Genomic DNA, 12999 nt, shown 5'->3' with positions numbered 1-12999 from the left:
TCGGTACAAATCTTTAGAAATTACATTTTTTAATGTCCGCGCACACGTGATCTAATGAAGCCACGACTGAGGGATTACATTGATAAGTTGCATGCATTTAAGAGTAGATTTTTTAAGGCTTACTCAATAATTAAAAAAAGATGATATTTGATTTTTAAAGTGTAGAATATTAATATTTAGTATTTTAATTATTAAAAAATATATTTTAAATCTTTATCGTAATTGAAAATAAGTAGAATCGCATGTAAAATATCAATCACATAAAAAAGTCAAATTAACGAAACACGTTATATTAGATTTAATATCCAAAGTAAAATTTAGGTCCTTTTTTATTATTTTTAGGTTTTTTTATGAAATTTATGTCTTTTTTTAATACTTTAAATTATTTTAATGAAAATTTTTAAGTCTTTTTATTATTTTGAGGTCTTTTTATGAAAATTTTAGATCTTTTTTTAATGTTTTTAGGTTTTTTATGCAATTTTTATGTCTTTTTTTATAAAATTTAGGTTTTTTTTAAAATATTTTTAGATCTTTTAGATGAAATTTTTTATTTTTTTTAATGAAAGTTTAGGTCCTTTTTTTTTTTATCAAATTTAGTTTTTTATATTAAAAAATAAATATCATATTTATATATTAAATTTAATTTGATGTATTTTGTTAACTTAATTTTTTTTTTATATAATATAGTATAATAACGGTTAATTTCTGGGAGGAGTTTAATAATATATTATGTATGGAGTGCAATTGGATATTGCAGAGAATGAGCTAACGCGTGGGGCCATGGATAAAAGGGCTTGATATACTTAGTTAATTACATGCATATTATATACGTAATTAATTATATGCATGTTATATATATAATATATATTATGTATGGAGTGCTATTTGAAAATTGCAAGGATCAAGCCAATGAACGGGCCGTGCTTGAGGGAGGAAGTTGGGAAGAAGGTGGCTGCGTGCGCTGCAGGTGGAAAAATGGTTGCTGGAGATGGGAACGGCGGACATTGGGTAGCAATTGGGGGCCCCCGTGTAGCTCTTTATGAGATGTTAAGTCGCTCTTCATTATCTTACCAACTTGAGGTAATAGAAATTTTACTTTCATTTGTAAATTTTTTATGGATATTTGGGAGGTTGTTGACTACCTTTTGTAGCTACATTAGTGTCATGAAGCCCATGTGTGGTGATGTCAAATACAAAAGTTGGTAGCTTGCTTACATGTTAGGCCCTAGTAAGTATCTATATGCATCTATATAAAATATATTATTCTTATTTTAAGTGTTAAGAAATTAGTTGTTTCTTCAGCTCCAATGAGGTTGATTGAACTGGTTGCAATGACGACGGAGTGTCGTTATCTTGCGATTTGCGCAGCAGGAGGTGGTCGGCACCTGCAATCACTCCAATGCTCAAGTCAGTAGGGATTCAGAATGCCAGAATGTGGGTAAGATTTGGAAAGAACATACCTTGTTTTGTGATTAGACTGGTTTATATAAAGATAAATGTATTTTACGTGCCACCGGCCGTCGTGTGAGGATAGGAGGCCATGATCCACGATAGTGATAGGGATCATCCTCATAGATTTTGGATTTGATGAGGATTATAAGCTGATGAGGATTAACGCGCAAGTTGTTCGGAGTTAATAGAATCCGTTATTGACGTAAGAATCTCAACTTAGATGGAAACATTATCCGAGCTCTTAAGCCAAGATCTAGCTTAAGAATCGGGTTGGGTGCCAAGTTTGTGGACCTACTACCTGGGCACGACCTAACGGATAAGTACGGTCTAGAGCCCCCTAAGTTCTAATGTTCGCAATGACGAGCATTTGAGCTCGGAATGTAGTCGCGGTGCTAATAATGCCCTAGTTGGCATTGGCGTCAGGCCAAGCTGGCTAAAGCCAAGCTTGCTAGGGTTGAGTTTGCTGGAGTTGAGCCTGACAGTTCTATGAGGCGTTTTTCAAAGTACTGACATGTAGCACACATGGTCTCAAAATTTGAGGTGTTAGGTCTGGAAGAAAGGGCGTTGTGAGCAAATAATGAGTCGTCCCGTCACTTCCACTCAGGGTGAGAAACTCATGCTAGGCGATGCGACATGTAACATCCCAAAATTTGAAAATAAATAATAATTATTCAAACTGGTGTTTGAGGAGATTATTGAATATTTAAAAATTTAAAAAAAAGTATTTATTTATGTGGTTTTGAGGAAAATAAGGAATTAAAGGTAATTAATTAAATTATTTAAAAATGGTTAATAATTGTTAATTATTGTCTTTGTGGTGATGATTGAATATTTGTGAGTTAAAAGGGAAATATTAATTTATTTGGGTATTTGGAGATTTTAAAAAAAAATGTTTATTTATGTAATTTTGAGGAAATAAGAAATTTAGGTATTTAATTAAGTTAATTGAGAGTATTTATGAAAATAGTAAAATAAATTAATTCGGGAGAATTTCTGGAATGTTTGGGGTACAAGTGTTATAAGTGGAAATAGAAATTAAAGTGTATGTGGAAGTTTTTGGAAGTTGAGAGTTTAAATGTGATTAGTGGAAGTGGCTATGGTTTAATTTAAGTCTAATAAAATGTGTATATATGTAAAGAAAAAGTGGCTAGCCGAGTTGTAACAGCCACTTTCTCAGGGCGTGTTATGCCTTAGAAAATTTGGTCTTATTTATTTATTTTTCTAAGTTACATTATTCTCGAAATTCCCTAAGACCTATCTAATGCTTAATTTACACACTAGAGATAAATACAATTTTATAAAGCGGAAGCTGAATCAAACCTGCTCATGGTATTACATAAATAGTTGAACATGACTTTTATTACCAAATTGATACATCAATTACTGAAAATAAATTAAAACGTACATAATTCTTGAACCATTAATATTTCAACATATCATGGTACATTTACTTATTTCTTGACATCTCGCGTTACTACACATCTCCAACCTCTGTATCATTACTGCAAATCCCGACTAGAACGTTGAATGTTCCGGGGGCGAACCCAAGTTAGATGATGAATTATCTAAGTAATGGTACATAATGTTATGTTATGTGTGTATGTAATGTCTTATCTCGTAGGTGTCAACTGCACCCTCATGCTACCTATCATTTTAGCGACCACCTCTATCGAAGCCGGGGTGTATGGGTGCACCCTTAGTAAGGCAGCGGTGCCAGTTCGTACTCTCTATGGCCTCATATGCGTGTGATCAATGACATCAACGTGTATTTATGCATTTCATAGTCATGTCATGGATGCAATCTACGTGATAAATACATTTTATAGTATGTTAATATGATGTAAGCATTCTCAAAGATATAATCGTACTAAGCTTGAAACGGTACACTTATAGCTAAGTTGTCTCGAAAGGCGTGTCGGCATCGAAAATCGTGCCAAGCGGCTATTTCTCAGTCTTCTTGCCTTCAAGGACTCATAAAATATCAATTTATTTTTAGAATATCATTTTACTATTTTTCATAATTTATTCAATTTTTCTTTTATTTCTAAGCCTTATCTCTTCAAAATTACATAATAATTATCTAAACTTCCATAAAATCTAATTTCTCTTTACTAATATTCCTTAAATAATATTTCTAGCATTCTAGAATTTTCTTGGAATTTTTTGAATTAAATTCCTATTTTTTCTTATTTCCATAATAGAAGAACTATTTAAGTAAATGGCTAATTTAACATTTTCCAGAAATATTTTTCACAAAACATGACATAAACAAAATTCCAGATTTAATAAAAAATTTTACAAAAATTTATTAATTTTATTTTTATTTATTTTATTTTCTTTTTTTATTTTCTGTCGGGCGCGTAAAAGGCACGCGCCTTCTTCCCACTCGCTGGCGCGTGCAACCACGCGCCCGACTTCATCATCTTCTCCGGCGGCCTTCTCGCCGCCGGCAATGCTGCCAAGCCCTGAAGCTTCAAACGAAGCTTCTTCTCCCCCTAATTCTGACCTCCTGATTCCAAAAATAGCCTTAAAAACGAGAAAAAAAAAACAAAAAATACCTCAATTTGTTGATTGAAGGCGCGGCTCCGGTGACTTGTGCGTTTTCCGGCGAGCTCGATTCCTCCTTCTTCACTGCTCTGTTGGCCACCAAAATTACCAGAAATGTTGTTCACGAAGCAAGGACTAAAACCCTATTCTCAAACCTCTCAAACACTTACCCAAACGCTCGATCTAAGCCACGAAATTTTCGGATGAATGGGGCTGTCAAAGTGCATATTTATAGCCGAAACTCCGCCGCGAACATCCCATCGAGGCACCCACGTGCCCTAAAGCTCCCCTTACCCCCTATCGCCGATTGCAGGCGCTGCCATGCTCTGGCCATGCGCCTGCTCCAGATTTCCTGCTATTTTTTGCCTTTTTTTTATTATATACATGGATATATACATATATATATATCTTTATATCATACATATATACATACGTTCATATACCTATACATTTATACTTCTTTTCATACATATACATATAATAGTAATATGCATACTATATAATAAGCATATACTATATGATTTAATTACATACAACAAAAAAATGAATTTAAACATCATAAACATTTAAAATTCCAATAATTTCTTTAGGGTCACATACCTTATATTATTAAATAAATTTCACTACATACTCACTAAAATTTTAATAATTTTTCTAGGGCCTAAAATCAAGATTTTTACAGTATCTCAGGGTATTACACGAGTGGCACTTGGGCGCGAGAAAGGCAGGGGTGATGCGGGATCGAGTTGAGGGAGGCGCGCGCGCGGCAGGGGAAGAAATTAATATTTTTGGGCAACAAAGGGGACCAAAACAGCGTCGTTTTGGGGCGCCAGTGCCAACCCATTGCGCGGCCACATGGCGTGCGCTGGCGCGCCCATCAGCTGCTCTCTCACACCTCTGATTTTGTGAATTTTAAGGCCAATTTGGCCGTGTATTTTAGTTGATTTTTCTAGTATAATTAGCTATGTAATTGGCTGCTTTTAAAGGCTGAAATTGAAGCTCAAATAGAGGAGAAACAGTGAGCAAATCGGGAGAAGAAGAGGGCGCGAAGACAGCGTGAAGAAAGGATAAAATAGGAAAAAAAATTAGGAAAATTAATTTTTCTCCCTGTAATTGAAGATCTGAAGTGTGAGGTAGGTTAATCAACTTCTCTTAAATATTTTCTATGAATGAAATCGTATTTTTAGGTTGTGTTTTGATTTATTTTAGTGTTAATATTACTTTGCAGTCCGTAGACATTTAAAGCCAAAAATCTACAAAAATAAGGCAAGTTCTCTTTACTTTTTAAATTTTAGTGATCTCATATACCCGTAATAGCTTCGATTTTAGACCGATTTATTAGATTATTGGGGATTCACGTATAGGCTTTGTATTAGTGTTTAGTATAATTAGTAAAAAATTGTTAATTTGCGCAGCGGTTGAGCAAGGAGGTGAGAATCTGGTAATAAAAGGCAAGCTCCTAACCCTCTACTCGTATTCTTTATTTCCCTTGAAAGTCTTCGTAGTTTCTCATATGTTATTTCCTCCCTCACCTTGACTCGGTTTCACGCATTAATAATAATACTCCGCGTGGCAACCACCCTATGATTCATATTTTATTAATGAGGTTATTGTTGAGGGAATGAGTTAAGCAAAGATGATGTGGCACCACCTAAAATTACCAAAATACCCCTACGTGCCAATAGTCTTACCCGCCACGTGGATCGCTTGAGAGTCTGACACATGGTAAGTCAACAATCTGGAATGGAGCCCGAGAAATTCGGCCCGGGCCGCAAGACTCGTTCCAACTTGATCGAAATCCTCGGGAGTTGTGCCCTCGCTCATCACGGGTTTATCTTGGGTACGCCATAATGGGTCTGCATATAAAGGACAAGAATCCTCACCAGGTTGAAAAAAAAGTTCCACAGCTCTTACATTTATTACGATTTGCATTTACTTTACTAATTTGAGCGTCGGAGTCCACCCCGAGGGACCCTAGCCCCGCCACTCCGTTGTCTTGCAAGTCCTATCACCGAGGTCCGACATTGCCAAGTTCGAGGTCCGATTCCCGAGGTCCATTCGCAGAGGTGACACGTGGTGGTCGGTCCCAAAAACCATCATCATTTGGCGCCCACCGTGGGGCCGACATCCAGACTCGCCAGCCTCTTCTTCCCCTACCTCGCGCTTCGGACTTCAACTCCTCACTTCGGACCTTGGTCTTTCCACAAGTGTCAACGACTTTCACCTCATGCCATAAAAAACTACATGGCTCCTAAAAGAGATGTGACTCGTAGCCAGACGGGTGCCAATCTAGAGGCCCCACCGCAAGGGGAGAATCCACCACATTCGGCCAATCCAATGCCGGAGGATCGACTCACCAGGCTGGAGAATCAGGTCCAACAATTAACAAAATTGTTGATTGGTTATTTACACCAGAATGAACAACATCGTCCGCACATGCCCTCTCAGAGGGCGGAGCACCAGTCGCCTCTTCCTACTCGGGAGCCTCGTCAATCCCGCCAGTCGGGCTAGGAAATCCATCCCTCTGAGGCGGCAGGATCTACTTCTTCCCCCTCACGAGAAGTAGGGACTTCGCAGAAGAGGCGATTGCGTTTCCTAGAGAGGCAAGTCCGGGAACTCAAAAAAGGAAAGGAAGAGCTGCCCCACCTTGGCTTTAACCAACCCTTGAGCAAGGGTATCATGTCGAAGATCCCACCAGAAAGGTTTTGTATCCCATCCATCAAGCTCTATGACGGAAGCACAGACCCCTATGATCACGTGGAACTTTTCTCCTTTCATATGCTGGTGCAATCGGGGTCCGACGCAATGTGGTGCCGGGCATTTTCAGCTACTTTGGGAGGTTACGCTCGAACTTGGTAATCTTGTCTTCCCTATCGTTCCATCAACAACTGGGAAGAGCTAAAGACTTGCTTCCTAGCCCATTACGCTCCCTTGAAGTGCCACCGAAAATCTTCCATGGCTCTGGTGAACATCAAGCAAAACCAGGGTGAATCCCTAAGAGATTTCGTGGCTAGATTCAATGAGGAGGAGTTGAGTATTGACGAGTTCGATCAACGGATCGCAATGGTGGCTCTCCAGAATGGCTTGAGGGCTGGACCATTCGCTCAGTCCTTGGCTAAGACTCCACCTTGTACTTTCACAGAAGCCCTTACACGGGCTAACAAGTACATCAATGCTGAAGAGGGGATGAAGGTGAAAAGGGCTGAATAGCCTGACAAGAAAGAAAGAGAAAAGGAAAAGAAAAGGCCAATGATGGAACATAAGACAGACTATCACCCCTCTGGAACCCAGGATCGCCTGGGCTTTGGGGGTGCCCATGGCAGCCCGGTAAGTTATACTCCCCTCAACGCCAGTCGAGCAGAGATTTTACTGGCATTAGAGGATAAGGATTATCTGCGGCATCCTCCACCGCTAAGGTCTCCACCCAACACTCGAAGCAAAAGGAAGTATTGTCGTTTCCACCGCGACCATGGTCATGTTACAGAGGACTGCATCCAGTTAAAAGAAGAGATTCAGGAGCTTATCAACCGGGGTTACCTCTGAGATTTCGTTGGCCAAGAAGGCGTGAGTTCAGGTAGAGTTGAGTCCAAGTCGGATAATAGGAGAAGGTCTCTTACTCGGGATCGCTTCCGAGAGCGAAGTTGGACACCGTCCCGGAGAGAAGGAAAACAGCCCGTTGGGGATGGATGAGCTCCGAGACCGTACCGGGTGATAGAATCCTTAAGTCCGGGGGGAATATCGACTAGAAGACATGGAAAGCAAGTTCTTAAAGCATACCTGGAATGTCCAAAACTTAAGGAAGTTTTTTCAATGAGGAGAGGAATTCCTCGAACCTCTTTGTACTCTTTTTTTTTTTACGACTAATGGCAAGACTTCAAATTCTCTCCATTTAATAGCAATCCCACGAAGGCTAACACTTCGCCAAAGAAAAATCCAAGGGTTACGAGCTCTAGGCCGTCCCCAAAGGTGGACTAATGGCCATGGAAAAACTCATCCGAGGGTCACGAGCCCTAGGCTGTCCCCAAAGGTGGACTAATGGCCACGGAAAAACTCATCCAAGGGTCAAGTGCCATAGGCCGTCCATAAGCCGAAGATGAACTAATAGCAAAGGAAAAAGTCTAGCCCAACACCCTTCTCCGTGTAGGAGGGCTAAAATCCAAGGGTCACGAGCCCTAGGCCGTCCACAAGCCGAAGATGGACTAATGGCTAAGGAAAAACTCTAGCTCAACACCCTCATCCGTGAGGGAGTGGCTAAAATCCAAGGGTCACGAGCCCTAGGCCGTCCCCAAAACAAAGAGAGACTAATGGCCAGAAGAAACTCAACACCCTTTTTCGCGTGGGAGTGGCGACAATCCAAGGGTCAAGTGCCGTAGGCCGTCCCCAAGACAAAAAGGGACTAATGGCCGGAAGAAACTCAACACCCTCCTTTGCGTGGGAGTGGCGACAATCCAAAGGTCAAGTGCCCTAGGCCGTCCTCAAGACAAAGAGGGACTAATGGCCGGAAGAAACTCAACACCCTCTTTCGCGTGGGAGTGGCGACAATCCAAGGGTCAAGAGCCCTAGGCTGTCCCCAAGACGAGGGCGGACTAGTGGCTGGAAGGAAATCAACACCCTCACGGAAGTAGCTAAAATTCAAGGGTCAAGAGCCCTGACTTGTTATCGAATTAAAGGAAGGCAGAGATTAGGGAAGAAAAATCACAACTGTGCTTGAGTCTAAGGGAGCTCAGCAAGCATGGTTTAGCCCGGGAAATCTCGAACTACGCTTGCAACAAAGAAAGGCCAAAGAAACGGGTCAATCAAATTAAGTCTTATTTTGAAGCCTATTTTGTTATTGTTAACAAAATATAATAAATATAATGAGAGGGGGGAAAGCCCAAGGGTCGGCCATGGCCGACCCAATGCTCACCCATATATATGTATTTATATATATACATATTAAAAAATAAAAATTGTTATCATTAAAAATAATAATAATAATAATAATAATGGGATGGGGGAAAACCGAAGGGTCGGCCACTCACCCACATATATGTATTTATATATATATTAATAAAAAAAACAGAAAATGGGGGGTCTACCCAAAGGGAGGTCGGCCATGGCCAACCTCCCTGGCCCAGGCCGAGCCAAGCCCTTGGCCATGGCCGGGGAGGCGCGGCCCCGCCAGATCTTGGCGGGGCCGACCTCGGCCATGGCCGAACCAGGGCCCTCGGCCAAGCAGGCCTATGCCTGGCTGCCTGGCTGAGGAAGAAGATAGATTTTTTTTTTTAAAAAAAAAACTGACAAACAAAAGACAAGTAATAAAATAATATAAATAGAAAAAGCAAAGGATGAAAAAAAAAAAAAAGAGGAGAGGAAAAAAGCTAACCTCAAGAGTTTGGGGGCTTAGTTGTCTCATACTTAAAAATACTCCTATACATCTCGAGAAAAATTTACGATCAAATAACTTCAGAAGTTAAGCTACTCCTCGACCCAGTAAAATTCTCAATTCGGCTCAAGGAGTGGGGGGGCAAGTGATGTGGCACCACCTGAAATTACCAAAATACCCCTACGCGCCAATAGTCTTACCCGCCATGTGGATCGCTTGAGAGTCTGACACGTGGTAAGTTAACAATCTGGAACAGAGCCCGAGAAATTCGGCCCAGGCCGCAAGACTCGTTCTAACTTGACCGAAATCCTCAAAAATCGTGCCCCTACTCATCACGGGTTTATCCCAGGTACCCCATAACGGGTCTGCATATAAAGAACAAGAGTCTTCACCAGGTTGAATAAAAAGTTCCATAGCTCTTACATTTATTACGATTTGCATTTACTCTACTAATTTGAGCGTCGGAGTCCACCCCGGGGGACCCTAGCCCTGCCACTCCGTTGTCTTGCAGGTCCTATCACCGAGGTCCGACATCGCCAAGTCCGAGGTCCGATTCCCGAGGTCCATTCGCAGAGGTGGCACGTGGTGGTCGGTCCCAAAAACCATCATCAAAAGATATCTTGGTGTCTTTCATTTTGACCGTTACGGAGCTTCGTATCGCTCCATTTTCCTTAGGAATGATGCCGAACCCGATGGGTTAGGTTCTTAGAAGAGTCGGTATGATTTATGGGGTTATGTTAAAGAGTTTAATTGGAAAAGTGAGTGGTTCGTTTCCATGTTTATAAGAGATGAGATTGAGAACGGTATTATGATGTTCATGGGATTATGTACATGAAGAGTTATGGAGAAATGATGTGTAATATTAAGTTTAGAAGATATAAAGTTAATAGTGTCAGTGTGTCTAAGGGTATGGGGTACAAAGCCATTGACTGTCGACCGTAGGTCATGGCAGTTGATGGCTGGATGTATGGGCGCCAGTTATCAACTATTACGATAAGCGCTAGATGGGCTAGAAGAGCTAGTACTGCCAGATTTTGGTCTTGGTTTGTGCATATCATGATGTGTATGCTGCATAGGGGCTGGGTTGCACTCTTTGATGTGACATGCTTTGTGTGTGATGGGATGTGTGAACATTTACATGACTCAGTTGGTCTAAGAGCCAATTTGGGTACCCTGGGTGAACATATGCATTTAGAGCATGCCGCGTGTGTGTATTTTTATGTGGGCGTAGCATGGCCTGATGCTTGGTTTATGGGGGCCTTGCCATCGCGTTTATGCTACAGAAGCCATTGCATTTCTTATGTGTTGCATTGCATGATTCTATTGTTACTGTTATTCTGGGTGGGAGTACCATGCCAGTCCGGGTGTCGGGAGTACCAACTCAGGGAAGGTTCAGCTTAACTTAGAAATTAACTCGGGGAATGCCCGAGGAAAGACCAAGATCGCGGAGGGATATGACAATGTGATGGATGATAGGAAGAATATATGAGGGTATGATGGCTATCAGGAAGAGCATGTAACGAGTATCAGGAAAAGCCGACTAATGTCAGGAAAATGCGAGTCTTTATGGATAATGATATGGTAGCCTATGTTAGACTGCAACAGGTTTGTATGCGGGACTTGGGTGCCAATGTGTGGATTAGTGGGCCCTTAGTTCCTTTATGTAAAATTAACTTTATGTTATGCATTTAGAAGTAAGGCACGTATGGATCATGACATGGTGTGGTTGCATTAGCATGAATTGCTTGAGATGTCATGGGAAGAGTCATATTTTAAACCTATAGCCTTCCTTTCATGAGCTTGTTGAGTCTCGCGACTCACGTTTGCTTTACATCATTCCAGGTAAGAATATCCTGAGATCGCAGGTACGTTCGACAAAGTTGGGTCCAGATCGTCAAGTCAGGATAGCAAGTGCAGAGCTCTCCCAAAATTAGATCCTGGATGTCATTGTACTTGTGTTAAGGTTAATGCTTTATGTTTGAGATATATGTGTATTTTGTAAACCAAATGGGCTCACGGTGATTAGCTATGTAATGACAATTATGAGAAGTTATATAAAAAAAAATGGATTATGATCTAAATAAGGGTTGTTTGTGAGTTGTAGTTGTGTTATTGTTTGGTATTATTTTAGTAATGACCCTTTCACGGATCCTCTATGCACGCAGAAGCTCTGGGAGGCGGGCCGTTATAGTTTGGTATCAGAGTAATGTAATACCTCAAGAGTCCAAAGAAGCGTAGTATATATCGATGATACGTAAGGAAGGAAAACAACACAAGCTGAATACCTTTTGGATTGAATGTAGGCAAGGAACTCCGGGGTTAAGCGTGCTTAACCTAGGGTAGCTCAAGGATGGGTGACCCCCTCGGAAGTTCGCGTAGGCCCATCAGGATAAGTTGTTCCAGTCCTTCCTATCGCTCGATACGGGATGTTACAGGTAATATCAAAACCGACCCTCGAGCCTCTGATTGCGGTGGTGGGGCAAACCTCAGTGAGAATGCTGAGTCCTTGTGGGGGGGGGGCATGTAGGCACCTTAGGCGAATCCCACATTGACCATGTAAAGGGGGAGATCTAGGATCGGTTGTAAGGTCGCATGACGAGGATGTCATGTGCTCAAGGGGGGAAAATGTAATATCTCAAAAGCTTAAAGGGTAGTATGTATCGAGGATATATAAGGAAGGAAAGCAACACCAGTTGAATACCTTTTGAGCTAAATGTAGACAAGAAACTCCAGGATTAAGCGTGCTTGACCTAGGGTAGCTTAGGGATGGGTGACCCCCTGAGAAGTTTGTGTAGGCCTATCAGGGTAAATTGTTCCGGTCCTTTCTATTGCTCGATACGGGATGTTACATGACAGGTGGCACGATCTCATCTGAGCTTCAACCCAAACCTTCGCCATTACTCTCTCTACTCTAGCTCTTTCTCTCTCTTTCTCTCCGATTTCTCTTTCTATAAATTATATTTTTTTTTACAGAACGTTGATAAAAATGAAAATTAAAAGATAAAATTATCTATTAACATTTTTTTAGAATTAATTATTTTACATATTTAGTTGATCATACTTTTATAATGTAGAAAAATTAATTTTTTTTAGAATAATAATTTGAAAAAAAATTATTTAAATATTAAAAATTTTAAAAAAATATATAATCATAAAAATTAAAATACCCTTGAGCCAGCCGGCCTTGGTGAAAGGCCTCTTGTTTGTTTATTTAAAAATAAAAAACTATATAATAATAACCATCTTAATAATATTGATAAATAAAATAGTGTTATTGTAAATTCTTATTATTTTGTAATTTTATTTTAGCTGAGAATAAGCAATAAAAATGAAAAGCATATTAATTTCGATACAAATCTTTAGAAATTACGATGGTGTTTTCTTCGTATTTCAATTTTTAATTTTAAATTTTAAATTTATTTTTAATTTTATGTTTTGAGTATCTATTTTGAGATTTTTTAAAACATATTCTTTTTATCATTCTGAAAAATTGTTTCTTAAAATAGAAAATTAAAAAAATACGTTTATTTTGAAATTTTGAAAAACTATTTTATGTTTCTTTTTTTCTCTTTTCTTTTTCTATTCTCCGATACTCTGCATCTTCTCCATCTCTGGCGACTACCGCTGGTAGGAGA

This window comes from Diospyros lotus, chromosome 12 (assembly GCF_014633365.1).
Source record: "Diospyros lotus cultivar Yz01 chromosome 12, ASM1463336v1, whole genome shotgun sequence".
NCBI classification, from domain to species: Eukaryota; Viridiplantae; Streptophyta; class Magnoliopsida; order Ericales; family Ebenaceae; genus Diospyros; species Diospyros lotus.
This window is presented reverse-complemented; position numbering follows the sequence as displayed.